This window comes from Lactuca saligna, chromosome 9 (genome assembly GCF_052625555.1).
Source record: "Lactuca saligna cultivar CGN05327 chromosome 9, ASM5262555v1, whole genome shotgun sequence".
NCBI classification, from domain to species: Eukaryota; Viridiplantae; Streptophyta; class Magnoliopsida; order Asterales; family Asteraceae; genus Lactuca; species Lactuca saligna.
In genome coordinates, this window is record NC_136425.1 from 83,483,125 (window position 1) to 83,497,175 (window position 14,051).

Consider the following 14,051-nt stretch of genomic DNA (forward strand, 5'->3'; position numbering starts at 1 on the left):
AGTTTATGACTCGCCGATTTGTATGAACAACTCGTCAAGTTCATCTTCAGAGATTGGGAGATTTCCCAAGACTCACCGAGTCTGTTCATACACTCGTCGAGTCCCATCATTCTTAGGTCCTTTTTCGCGTCTAAACATCTATGGGGCTTTCCTCCCTAACAACTGGTCCATCCACAGAAAGGATTTGGTGGTCATTACACCATGACTCTCCAACTCCCAAGAACAAATCAGTGATTCCATCCTTGACCAACACTATACAGTCGATTTAGATGAGCCTTAATACCTCAAAACCATATATATGGCCCCCTAATGTGCATATCACATGTAAAGCTCCAAACTTGGTGCATATGCATGGGGGCTTTGGCTCAAAAATCCATCAAAGGTGCTTTACAAGATGCATGGGGCTCTCATGGCCATAAAGTTAGCACCTTTATGCCATGAGACCCTTCCAATGACTCATATCAGAAGTCAAGACCCTAAATAACACTCCACTAATCCGAATATGGCTTGGAAAGCCCTAAATGTGACCAAAACCAAAGTCTAAAGACGAATAAACACATAGAAGACCAAAACAAGGGCTTTTTACCTTGATTGTGCTGAAAATGGAACCAGGTCTTTGAATCTCTAAGCCCCAACTCAAACTCTCAAGCTTCTTTCTTCTTCTTCAAGCTTCCCAAACCACCATATGCACTAAAATGGCCTTAGAACACTCAAAAACAGCTAGGGTTAAGATACACACCTTTCTGGGAGAGATAAGGGCATTAGAGGCTGAGGTAAGGCGTTTAAATAGGGTGCAAACCCTCAGATTTAGGGTTTCACTCAACCAGAACCTACTCACTGAGTCAGTCCCCCGACTCGTCGAGTAGGTTACTTAAACTGTCTGTAGGTCACGACTCTACTCGACGAGTTGGGCCTCCAACTTGTCGAGTCGCAGAGAAAAACACAAAATACATGAATAATAGTCATACCAGGAATCAGGTGCAACACATATATATATATAGCAAATAGCAAAGTAAGAATGAAATCTAATGATTGAAACATGGTTTAAGCAAAATATTAAGATAAAAGTAATGTGTTATTGCCTTTGATCTTCATCCAAAATGATATCTAAGTTGAAATCTCAAAAACTACAGCTCTAAGAACCCTTCTTGCATCCAAAAATCATCCAAAGCTTCCCTAATTCATTAGGGTTCGAATGAGAAGTGTTTTTATATATAAATTCATAAAACAGGGCCAACTCAACGAGTTTGTGACCCAACTCGTCGTGTTGGTCATTAAAATCCTGTGTACAGCAAGTCAGCATCGAGAATTATGAACTTTCAGATCAACTCGTCGAGTTGAGGCCCAACTCGTCGAGTCCGTTTGGAATTAGAATTATTTCAAAACACGAAACTCATCTGAGATTGTGTCTACTTTTCAGAACATATTGAATCTCATCGATCGGAGTTACAGTTCATGAGATATGGTCAAAACACTAACAATGGCTAAACGACTTTAATTCATGTAACCCAAGAATCTTAACAAGGGTTAGAACCGGTCGGGTAGTAATCAGAAATGGATCGTGCTTTAGAACTTTCTCCGAATTTGGAATCGTCACCTCATGCATCGAAACAAAAACCATAAATACAGGGGGGCCACGTCATAGTAATGGTCAATCAATGACTTGGTTCCTGCAACTCAGTTTGTTCTTGTTCTTCGTCTGACCCCTCTGCGAGCAATCTTTCCAACTCCTCCAAATCTCTTTATGGATTAAATTCTTCATCTTGTAACTTTAGCTCTTGTAACTCAGATTGCTCTTGTTTATTAGGCAAGATGTTATCTAACCATCTTCCAAATTTCTTCAAATTATCATCTGAGTCATACTCATCGTCTTCTTGCTCAATTTCATGTACTACTTCCTCAAGAAAAACATCAAGAGCATCGAGATTTGGAAAATACATAGTAAATTAAAAATTAAAATTAAAATTAAACTAATCTAAACTAAAAACAATAACAATTAGTAAATAAAATTAACTATTTGAACCGTTCCACGGCAACGACACCAAAAATTTGATGTGTGTAAAATGCAATAGTTTTAATCCTATTAACTTAGACACAAAATAAACATACGAAAGGCAATATACCTATCGATTACTAATATAGTTCAAGCAAGTAGGGTATCGAACATAGAGAATGATAAACAATTAAAATAAATGATAATAACATCTAAATAAAAGGGAAAACCATAGAAAAACCCTATCTATTTTCCTCCAATGCCTAAATAGACCTTGATATTTATGTTAGGTACAATTTTACCATTATTAATATCCTTTTATCCCATATAATGCTTTATAACCGGTTTCACTTTTGGCAACCGGTAACATTTCCCAATGCTGCAAAAAAAACAAATAAATAATAATAAATAAAATAAATAGCGTTGTCGATTTTACCCTTGCTGTTGATTTGGGTTTTTAGCAGACCAACCAACCACCATAAATTGAATAATTAAATGTTTTTGTCCAAAACAAACACATCTAAAAAGAAAAAAACATAAATTGAACCAAATAACCGAAACATAATCGAATCAAACAAAGACGTTACAGCCAAAATATGACAAAAATTTAAGTTTTTTTGTGCATTCGTGAATCGAGATTGCGTACTGAAATCAGTAAAAAACACAGCTGCATTCTTGAATTGAGATTGCGTACTGAAATCCAAAACTATAGGGTGCTTTCTACCATTTACCAAAAACAAAATCAAGAAACCAAGTGCAAACACCAGAATCCAACCCCCCCCCCCCTGCCTTATCCAAGCATCGAGTTCTTGAGTTCAAGTGGTTTTTGGACCTCGTAAATGATGGTTTATGGGTGAACAACAGCAAATTCATCTATAATTCCACACACTCACTCTCAAATAATCTCTCTAGAAAATCCCAAAGTTATGGCGAGTATGATGACATTCAAGTTGTCGCATCTCTTATCCAGTCTTCCACCAACACCTGCACATCTTCAATTTCATTTTTGTTAAAAAAATTCTTTCTTCTAGTGAAGCGTTATTCCGTATCATTCCAATTTTTGCCATTTTGATGGTTCCCCTGAAAAAAAATTGTGTTTCTAGCCACTTTAACGCACACTTCGCCATCTTCATCGGCTTCATATTCATGAACAATCTTGCTATACTTTCTTGTTGGTCTGAGGTGGGCGGGTTCATGGTGAGAAGGATTTCAGCGTTTTATACAAACTCCACCAGTGAATGGAGAACTCTTGTGATTTTTGTACACCGGATGAATCAGGGGTTCGTTGAAAGTAGAATCATCAAGATACCTATCCTCATTATCGTCTTCTTGGTTAGACCAGTTATTCATGTATGAGTAATCGTGATTTGAAAAATTGTAATCGAAATTAGGAGTATGATTGGTGGAACTAGCTGCTAACTTTACCAGATTTTGAACAGAAGAAGGTTTAAATCGAATTCCTCGACCCAGATTCAAGCTCTCTGATGATCCGAAACAGGGGTTGCGTTGTAGATTTCCAGAATGCTTGAATTATTGTGACCCGGTTCGGAACTGGGTACATTTTCTATGGCATGCATGGCTTCAAAAAATAACCACGACGAGAAGAAACAACCATTGGGGAACGACGCGCGCTGCTTCTCGGTGCGGTGGTGCTGGCGGAGCTTCTCCATCTCGTGGAGACACTAATGTGTTCGACGAACATACCAAACAAAATAGATTTAGCAATTAACTTTATTTCGTGTAGCTTCCCCTGATCCACAAATTTTTTCGCTCGTGCCTAGTTGTTTTCTTCTTTTCAGCATGTTCGATGACAACTTACAAATGACGAAGGGTATTCCGTTATAATAATGTGTCTTAGGGTTTACCGGATAAATCAGAGAGGATAGACGGTTTAGATATTAATAATGGTTAAATTGTACATAAAATAAATATAAGGGTTTATTTAGGCATTGGGGGTAAAATAAATAGGGCTTTTCTATGGTTTTCCCTAAATAAAACAAGTAATAGAAAGGGGGTTTTCTCTAGTTTTGCAAGACTAGAAACTTATGCAATCAAATAACACTTAAACGAAGGCGATTAACAACTAAGGATAATAGAAGATAAATAGATTCAATAATAAAGAGAGTTCTATTCAGATTTGACTCACTTATTCCTATGTTTGATTTCATGGAAAGTGCAATGGACTAATATATCATTAGCTGCTGATTTCTAATGTGATTAGGCTCATGTTCACTATTACTGATCCTTTGCAAATAGGTTAATTCAAACAGTATCCAATTGACTAAACTAACGAGTTTCCTAGTATTCAGTTCGAATCAAGTAAGACTTGTAATATTAGCTAATTAAATTACTAATTCAATTAACCTCTTGTATGGTTGTTCGTCACACAACCTCACTCATTGACATACCTATTTTCTAATTAACCCCTAGTTTCATGTTCACTATTCCTAGGCATATAATATTGTTTTCACATCAATTATATGAGACAATCAATTAATAGATGTTCATGCAACTTAATAAACCTACTAATTAACAGAAAATAGTTATTGTCAACACATGAGGATCCTTAACAAGCTTAACAAGACAATTCACCAAATCAAATTAATCCAAGCCATAAAATCACACCATATTCAAAAAGTCATATAGTCTAAACAGAAGTGATGAGTTTTTAGCTCATATATACACCAAATAACAAACTAAGAATGAAATCTAATGATTGAAACATGGTTTATGTAAATTATTAAGATAAAAGTAATGTGTCATTGCCTTTGATCTTCGTCTAAATTGATATTTAAGTTGAAATCTCAAAAACCACATCTCTAACAACCCTTTTGGCATCTAAAAATCGTCCAAAGCTTCCCTAATTAATTAGGGTTCGAATGAGAAGCGTTTCTGTATATAAATTCTGAAAACAGATCCAACTCGATGATTTTGTGACCCAACTCGTCGTGTTGTTCATTAAAATCCCGTGTATGACAAGTCAGCGTCGAGAATCATGAACTTTCTGATCAACTCGTCGAGTTGAGGCCCACCTAGTCAAGTCCGTTTGGAATCTGAACTTTCTCAAACACAAAACTCATTCAAGATTGTGTCTAGTTTTCAGAACATATTGGATCTCGTCAATCGGAGTTACGGTTCATGAGATATGGTCAAAACACTGACAAGGGGTCAAGCTATCCACCAACATCCTTCTTTCTACAAAATCCAAGACCCAAGCTTCCAATCGCAAATTTCGCTTCCTTTTCCTTTCGAGCATGTATTTATTGCTAAAAAAAATTTTAAAACTAATGAAGCATCTTTTGTTCATTAAATGAGATAAAATCAACATAAAGTATTAAGATAGTGCATGAATTTTATAACGTTGTTTGCCCATATCACTTAGGACCTTGTAGAGCTATTCCTTTTCATAGTATGATGGACTAGTGGACATGGTTGTCCATTTCTTCCGATTGTAATACTTTTTGATGTCGACGAACTCATGGTAGCCGAGCGAGTCACAAATTTGTTGTGTGGATAAAGGAAGCAGTAAGGGTTGTGGAGAGTATCAGTCAGGAATTAGAAGTCCTTGAGAGATGTATGCATTATATTTTCGGTTGTTCTCAAGTTGTTGCTAAGCTATTGGTTTTCAAGTTAGGATTGGTTGGGAAGTCGCAAGTGATAAAATGCTTGACGATTGACCTGATTGGATATCCAGGTGGGGATATACTTTGGTCTACAAGGGGGTTGGATGTCGCTCGGAAATTCTTGGTTTGATCATCTTTGCACGGAGAATATGTGGTTGGTAATGGCATATTAGAGAGTCAAGAGTTGTTAAGGTTTTGGTGCATCATATGGTTTGGCTTCGGGGAGATGTTTGCGGCTGGTATGTTTTGAGGATCATTTCTGTGTATTTCTATTAGTGCCTCCAGTTAGGGAATCAGGGTACATTTATAATTGAATGCTCTTCAGTTGTAGGGATGGGTCTTCAAGAAGAGCATGAGTAGACATTTTAGAGTAGACTTTTAGTGGGAACTCGCATGGGAATCATGAGTGTATCTATGCAATGTTGGTGCTCAGAAAGGTTTGGGTCGTGAAAACTGTAGCTCAGAGGCATCAGTTGGAAAGTTTAGGACTTAGTTTATGTGACTGTACTCAAGGATGGTTCTACTTGTGTAAAGGTCGGACAAGTGATGAGGTTTCAGTATTTTTTTAGCAGCAACATGTCGGTTCTACAGTTAAGGAAATCATTTTTTCATAACCATTATGTTCATGGAAATTGTTATCTTCAGGATGAAACTTCTCACAAGGCAATATCTAATCCCTTCTGGTTAAGCGGAGGGTTGTCGGTAACAACATTCGGTTTTTGATTTTGTTTCCTTGTCGGGATCGCAGGTCAATAGTAGTCGAGTAAATAGCCTGATGGATAAGTGTTATGGTCTTAGTATGGGTTCTGTATGGGCGGTCTATCAGGGAGTCAGACCAGTTTGAAGCTTCAGGCTTTAGATAAGTAGATTGAGTTTCTTCAAAGGATTTTGAAATTACCTTCTTCGAGTGGAGTATTCTACTGGTTCCAGTTGCCTTGGGGATATAATTTTATGATCAAGGTTGTGGTTGTACCCCTCAAGCTGTCTGGATTGCTAGGGATGGTAAGGAGTGATTTCGAGGATGAAATCTTATTTAAGTGGGGGATAGTTGTAACGCCTTGTTCCGAATCGTTTCCTACATAGGTAGAATGACCTGAAGGCTGGGTATCGTCAAGCTTAGGGCCTTTAAGGAAAATATATTTATACCCATTTGGGTGTGGGTAATGTAGTTTCAATAATCTGGGAGTTCAGTCTCTGTTTTGGCGCCAAGGGGTATTTTGATAAAGTTTCAGTTTCATATTTTATGAATTTTGGATTTTTGTTCCGAATGTTTTAAGGCATATATAAGTCGATAGAAGTGCAGAGCTTCTCGTTACCTTTCCGTGGATATAAAGACCATTAAAATCAGAGTTAGAACGAAGAAGTTATGACTGTTTGAAGTTTAGGTGATTTTGGGCCAAGTTGAGTACGATGGGCATACAAGGAGGTGTACGCTAGGCGTACAAGGAGTACGCAGGGCATATGCAATAAGTTCCCAAACCTTGTTGTTGTGGTTTGAGCCTTATTTAAGCTCCTTAACTCCCCCAAACCCACTCCATTCTCAGCCTCCACCCCTCTATCACCCCTTCCATGATACCCTAACCCTAGTTGAGCCTTGTATGATAAAAGAAGGTGTTTTTGAGTGCTTTGGAGTATGCATGGTGCACCTTCGAGAAGAAGGAACTTCTTGGAGAAGTGTTGGTTGCATTGGAGCTTGTAAATCTAGACTTTATTCACCTTGTTCTATCCTCTAGATGTACAAAGTTTAAATCTTTATGATGCATTTGTTAGATATAACTAGTTTTGGATGTTATGAGTTCTTGGTCCTTTTAGTGCATAATGTTTAACTCTTGGAAGTTTCTGACCTTGTTATGGACAAAGTTTGAAACTTTATCAATATGAACATCATTTTGGTTCAGATAAAAAATTTGGAGACTTGTACTTAACGGATTAAGTTGAAAAAGATGATCTTTTGGGTCCCTTTGAGACTTCAAGACTAGATCTTGTTTATTAGGACCATTTAAGAACTTAGGGTTTGGATATTAAGCACTTTATAACCATGTAAACTCATAAAGTTGGAAACTTTATGACTTAGAACATCCTTCTGGGCATGGATATGATTTTTAGATGTAAGAACCTAGTATAATAATCTTTTAATTAAGTTTGGGACTTACTAGGGTATGCCACACGTACCTTCAGAGTACGCCCCATGTACGCACCCTGAGATGACTCAGTTGGGTTGACTCGGCTTGGTTGACTCATTTGACCTAGTTGGTTTGACCAAATTAACTTTGCCAAGGTTTACCAAGTTTGACCTTGAGGGTATTTTGGGTATTTCAGGATTTTGATTTTGATTGGTCACTTGGAGGAATAGGTGTCAGTTAGTGCTGGATTCGGAGTCGGGACCTCATCAGCTTCTATTCAGTTTGTGAGGTGAGTTTTCCTCACGATACTTATGGGTCGAAGGCACCAACGTCGGCCTATTAGTTTGATATCCTTGTATTTGTTGATATGTTGAGTATGGGATAGATATGCATGCTAGTTTTATATTCTATTCTGGTAGACCTGTAGGGCTACCTGTAATACTGTCTGTTTATCTGTACATGATATTATCTATTATATGTCGACATATTGTGTGGGGTGTATTGAGGTTGTACTGCTCCATGTTGTAGCCAACAAATCCTCGAGCATGCCAGATATGAGCTGAGGGTCGGGGAGGGCATGTCAGACTCATACTAAGGGCTTAATAGCATTCCAGATACGAGTTGAAGACCCAGTTAGTATGCTAGACGTGTACTAAGGGGTTGAGAGTATTAGAGCAATCCAAATATAAGTTGAGGGATGGGTAGGGCATGTCAGACTCATACTGAGGGCTCAGTAGCATTCCAGACACGAGCTGAGGACCTGTTTGGTATGCCAGACTTGAACTGAGGCCTAAAGAGGAAGCCAAATATGAGTTGTGGGCCTTTTAGGCAAGCGAGACTCGTACTTTGGGCTCAAGGGTAATCCATTCTATAGTTGTGGACCTAGTACTTGCTGTTATTTGTATTTGTGATATGTTTATGTGTTGATACTTTAGGGAACTCACTAAGCTTCGTGCTTACAGTTTCAGTTTATTGTTTCAGGTGCTTTAGAGCACCGTAACAACTTGAAGGTATGACTGTACACATCCTTGGTTTTACAATTGATTGGATCTTGGGAGACTCTAATTTTAATTCATGTTTTGGAAACAATGGTTTTGTAAACACTTTTATTAATAAAATGTTGTTTTAAAATGGTTTAAATTTGTCGAAATTTTCGGGATGTTACAATACTGTATGTTTTAACAGTGTTACCATTTTAGAAGTTATTTTTTACAACATTATTTTTCATGCAATCATTTTATTAAATATATTTAATGTTACATGAAATGAAATAATTATGTAAGAACATTATAAATTATAAATTTTAATCATCATGCAAATACATTTTATTTAACATATTTTTTTTTGTTATTTAGAGTTTAACTAAAATATTAAAACTACAATACATAACTAAATATTTTCGTTATTTTTATCTAGAAAATTTTGAAGTAAAAAACATCATTTTATTGCTGTTTAGTTTTTACATGATGTTAATTTTTTAAATTATCTTCGGTTATCTTAACATATCATATTTTTTTGTGTTAACTTTCAAAAATATGTTATTATAGAAATAATAGCATGCTACTATTTTATTTTAAAAATAAAAATATATGATTAATATGATAGTAATAACAGTTAATTCATTTTATTTAATCGAACAAAATAACAAAATTAATATCATATTATTTTCTTTTAATGTGACATTAATTCCTTTTAATTCGTGTCATTAAAATATATAAACTATGTTTATTTACCATAAATAAAATGAATTAAATGGAAATAATGGCATATATAAAATATTTTGAAAAGTTTATGTCTTAATAATATATTCAAAATTTTATAAAGCTAAATAATTTTAAAAATTAAATATCAAAATTTTATATCAAACCAATATAAAATTTATCGTAATTATATTATGAATCAAACTGAAACATATTTTTATCTTTAACTCAAAATTTTATACTGATATTTTTAAAATAAAATATCGACATATTATTATTTGTATACTAACATATGTTTTTACAATTAACGCATCAGATTTTCATAAAATTAAATATATTTATATAAGTTAATTGAGGATAAATCTTAAAAAAACATATCATGTAAAAATTTAAAAGTAATAAAATAAAGAATTAATTTTGTTGGATAGAAAATAAAAAACAAAAATATTTAATTATGTATTGTAGTTTGAATATTTTAGATAAACTCTAGACGATAAAAAAATATATTTATATATTAAATAAAATATAATTGCATGATGATTAAAATTTATAAGTTTTAATTTTACGTTTATATAAATATTACATTTCATGAAAAATAAATACATTTCCTAAAAATAAATATATTTCCTAAAAATATTTAATTTAAAACAATGTTGTAAAAATCTAATTTCTAAAACCCTAACTTTTAAAAAAGATATAATACCAAAGTTGTGAAAACTTTAAAGAAATTTATATTATTAAAAAAAAAAAAAAAAAAAAAAAAAAACAACTAGATCGAAAATATAAAAAGAAAAAAGTGAGTGACTAACATCATAATATTTCATAAATTATCATTATGTAAAATTTCACAAATCGTGCTTAAGCAAGATTCATAAAATGCCAGAAATAATCTATCTAAAATTATTTCAATTTAATAGATTCATCTAATAGACATCAATGATAAGAACTTCTACATACAAGATGATAAAGATTCTTTACATACAATGTTTGTTCTAACAGGAATATCAATACAAAAAAAAATAAAAATAAATAAAAATAAAAAAACATAAAAAAAAAAAAAAATAAATCATAATGATTATATACATGAAAAATTAAAAAAAAAATATAGTATTCTATGATACCATAAAAAATACAGTTAAACCGAACTAAAATTTTAGTGTACTATTATTACATAAAAAGTCCACATGACAATACGGATGGTGGAGTGTTACAATACCCTTTGGCACAATCATGAAAAGATAATTTATAAGTTAGAAGGGTAAACCTAAACAATATATATATATATATATATATATATATATATATATATATATATATATATATATATATATATATATATATATATATATATATATATATATATGAGGGTTCAATTGATAAAGAAAATGTTGATAATGAGATAATCATTCTCAACCACTCATTTATTTTTATTGTAAAAGCCTCCCTCGTACCAGCGGAAATGGAAAAGGAATAGATATGTGTTTTCTAACAAAACATATTTCCTTAAGTTATGCTAAGCATTACCTTAATATATACAAAAACATAGTTTTTTCGTTTTTTTTTTTTTTAATTTTTAAGAAGCTATTTTTGTCTAAAAGTAATTTTAAATATACCAAAATTCATGATTTATTAGTCTCTAAAAATAGACATCCATATTGATATAGTTTTAAGATAAAATAAAACAAATATTTTGTTTACATTTTCAGCTATCGTTATTCATAAGTGAATAAAAATGAATCAGATTTTTACTATAGTACATTCCTTATTCACTTATGAATAAAATTTATGATTAATGTTTTTTTTTTTTTTTACAATTTAAGTATCATTCATATATGAATATAGCATATACTAAATATAGTATATTCATATTTAAATATTAGACGATTCGTTCACTTGTGAATATTACATAGTATATTCACTTGAGAATATTAGATGGTATATTCACTTATAAATATTAGATAATATTTTAATATCTGAATATTAAATAGTATTACATGGTATATCATATGTAAATATTACATAGTATATTCACTTGTGAATATTAGATGATATATTTGCTTACAAATATTACACAGTATATTCACATATGAATACTACAATGTGTTTTCACAAATATATATAATTTTTATATGTTATTCACATATGAATAACATATAGACTTGCATATTCGTTTTTTTGTTTTAATAATCATATATTGATTCAGGTGAGAAAACATATTCATATATGAATATAACATGGTAATTTAGTTTATGCATTTCATCATACAGTTGGAGTGCATACAATTTAACTTTTTTTAAAATGTTAAAAACATGATACTTTGACTATTTAAATCTTATAAAATAGTAGATAGATAGAGAATTATATGAAATTTAAAAAAAAAAAAAAAAAAAAAAAAACGATTTGATCTTTTTCTAACCTCGATTTTGAAGTTTTATTTGAGAATCGATGTTGAATGAATGATATGAAGTGGATTTTTTGTTGATTATCGATGATGTTGATCTAATAACGCTAGGAGTATATAATTAATCGTAGATGTTGAAGATCTGATCATATTTAAGCACAATTGAAGGTTGGATTAAAAGAACCAAAAACAAATTTTTGTTGTTAACTGTTGAATCGTGTTGATAAACATGTTATTGACGAAGATCGATGATTGATTAACACCGAATGATGTTGATGATGGTTTAACTAAAGAAATCTGGATTATTGTTGAAGATTGGAGGAGAAATTTGGATAATGAACGATCGAATTTTCTATACAGTTACGTATTTGAGATTAAGGTTATTAACATATTTACAAGTTACCACCGTGACTTTTTATGCTTAGATTAAATGAGTGGCTGAGAATGAATCCTCCATTCTCAACCTTTTTTATTTTTTCTCCATTGAACCCAAATATATATATATATATATATATATAAAAGGTAAAAATGAAATTTAGAGGGATTAACAATATGATGTCCGGCAAGATTAACGTGCAGTCACGTACGCGCTTCAGGGCGCCATGGGGTCCACCACATGTAACCCGTTCTGGCGTCGGTAGGAAAAACCCACTGTTTTGCGCTCAGCATGTTCTAATGACGTGGCAATCATCAGACAGGGACTTTTTGAACAACGGGTGGGAACCACTGAGTGGTGGGAGAAAAGAACTACGAATTGCCAGCTGGCAACTGCAAAGAACACATCATAGATTGTCTGGACACTGTCACGTGATATAGCTTAGGGATTGGTGATTCATTATTTTAAAGCGAAGGGAGTAAGATTGAATCTTCCTTAAAAGATAATCAAAAATCAAAGTCACGTGGATCTAAGTATCTTACATAAACAAAAGTTTATTTGTGTGCAACATACAAAAGAAATAAGTAAATCATTTATTCCCAAAATTATATTGAAAATTTTAATTTAATCATCAGTATACCCGGCGTTATTATTTTTATATTTATAAAAACTAAAACATAATTTAAGTACGATTAGGTTCAATTACATAATATAGTAAACAAAAATTATATATTGATGTTGTAATTGCAAAACTAAATCCCCATAGTACACCTAAAAAGAGTTTAGCATGTGTTTATTGTTTTCATCATCTCGTTGAACCTAAAGAGATAGAAGGTATCTTATATTTTTGTGTCATTATCGATTGTTTCTAATTTCGTATGGTTGCAGATGGCCTTTTATAGCAACTGTGAAAGTGTTATGATCATCGAGTGTTGCGCCATATAATGGTAATACTATTAAAGCTTTAGAGGATAAACACCCTTTCAGGCCGCCCCCATCCATGCCTAGCCCCATTATTTCTGAACTTCCCCTTGTAGCAGACTTTGAATATGTATTTTGTTGCATCAAATCTTTCCCTAAAGGAACTTCTTGCGGGAGTGATGGCTTGATGGCTCAACACTTATTGGATGACCTTTGTGGAGAAGGGTCTGCTATAGCCACAGATCTAATACGTGCTATCACTTCAGTGGTTAACTTATGGTTAGCGGGAGGATGTCCAATTATTTTGGTAGAGTTTGTTGCATCGGCTCATCTCATGCCTTTACTTAAACCTGATAACAGGATCTATCCAATTGCAGTAGGCACTATATTGAGACGTCTGGTTTTCAAGGTTGCCATGAAAGTTGTAGATAAAGAAATGACAAAGTACCTTAATGATTTTCAGTTCGGGGTTGGTGTGTTCGGGGGTGCTGAGGCTGTGTTACACATTGTCAATAGGGTGTTGTGTGAACACTATGCTGATCGGTCTCTTGTAATGCTGACAATGAATTTCTTGAATGCCTTTAACCTATTGGATAGATCAGCATTCTTCCACGAGGTTAACAGAATGTTCCCTTCTATTTCTTTGTAGGTGCATTTATTGTACGGGAAAGCAACGAGACTTTATATCGGAGACCAGCATATATGGTCTGCCACTGGGGTGCTGCAAGGCGATCCATTGGGCCCTCTTCTTTTTGCCCTTGTTTTGCACCCGCTTGTGTACAAGATTAGAGACAACTGTAAGCTCATTCTCCATGTTTGGTATCTAGATGATGGGACTGTCATTGGGGATTCAAAGGAGGTGGCTAGAATGTTCAACATTATTTGGTTCAATGGTCCGGACTTGGCTCTTTAGT